General features: G+C 62.8%; 1 pseudogene; it reads left to right on the top strand.

Annotated features, from left to right (window-relative positions):
- The window catches only part of LOC135570160 (mucin-2-like), a 3,881-nt pseudogene extending 3,414 nt beyond the window's left edge, over nt 1–467 (top strand).
- Nucleotides 468–1,130: the final 663 nt, after the last annotated feature.

Below are 1,130 nucleotides of genomic sequence, written 5' to 3'. Positions count from 1 at the left end.
GCCGTTGTCATGGACCCCATTCTTCCCCGCCCCCCAGGCCGTCTACCAATGACCCCACCCAATCTACAACGGACCCCACCCCATGCTACCAATGCCCCATCTACAACGGACCCCAACCCCATCTATCTACCAATGACCCCACCCAATCTACAACGGACCCCACCCCATCTACCAATGTCCCCCCATCTACAACGGACCCCACCCCATCTACCAATGACCCCACCCCATCTACCAATGACCCCACCCAATCTACAACGGACCCCACCCCATCTACCAATGTCCCCACCCCATCTACAACGGACCCCACCCCATCTACCAATGACCCCACCCCATCTACAACGGACCCCACCCCCATCTGCCCCCCCCCCCCCATCTACCAATGTCCCCTCCCCATCTACAACGGACCCCACCCCATCTACCAATGTCCCCTCCCCATCTACAACGGACCCCACCCCATCTACCAATGACCCCACCCCATCTACAACGGACCCCACCCCATCTACCAATGTCCCCTCCCCATCTACAACGGACCCCACCTCCATCTGCCCCCCGCCCCCCATCTACAACGGACCCCACCCCATCTACCAATGTCCCCTCCCCATCTACAACGGACCCCACCCCATCTACCAATGTCCCCTCCCCATCTACAACGGACCCCACCCCCATCTGCCCCCCGCCCCCATCTACAACGGACCCCACCCCATCTACCAATGTCCCCTCCCCATCTACAACGGACCCCACCCCCATCTGCCCCCCGCCCCCATCTACAACGGACCCCACCCCATCTACCAATGTCCCCTCCCCATCTACAACGGACCCCACCCCCATCTGCCCCCCCGCCCCCATCTACAACGGACCCCACCCCATCTACCAATGTCCCCTCCCCATCTACAACGGACCCCACCCCCATCTGCCCCCCGCCCCCCATCTACAACGGACCCCACCCCATCTACCAATGTCCCCTCCCCATCTACAACGGACCCCACCCCCATCTGCCCCCCCCGCCCCCATCTACAACGGACCCCACCCCATCTACCAATGTCCCCTCCCAATCTACAACGGACCCCACCCCCATCTGCCCCCCCCCGCCCCCATCTACAACGGACCCCACCCCATCTACCAATGTCCCC

This window comes from Oncorhynchus nerka, unplaced genomic scaffold (assembly GCF_034236695.1).
Source record: "Oncorhynchus nerka isolate Pitt River unplaced genomic scaffold, Oner_Uvic_2.0 unplaced_scaffold_1070, whole genome shotgun sequence".
NCBI lineage: Eukaryota > Metazoa > Chordata > Actinopteri > Salmoniformes > Salmonidae > Oncorhynchus > Oncorhynchus nerka.
Note: the sequence above shows the minus strand (reverse complement) of the source record. Positions and strands in the feature narration are given on the sequence as shown.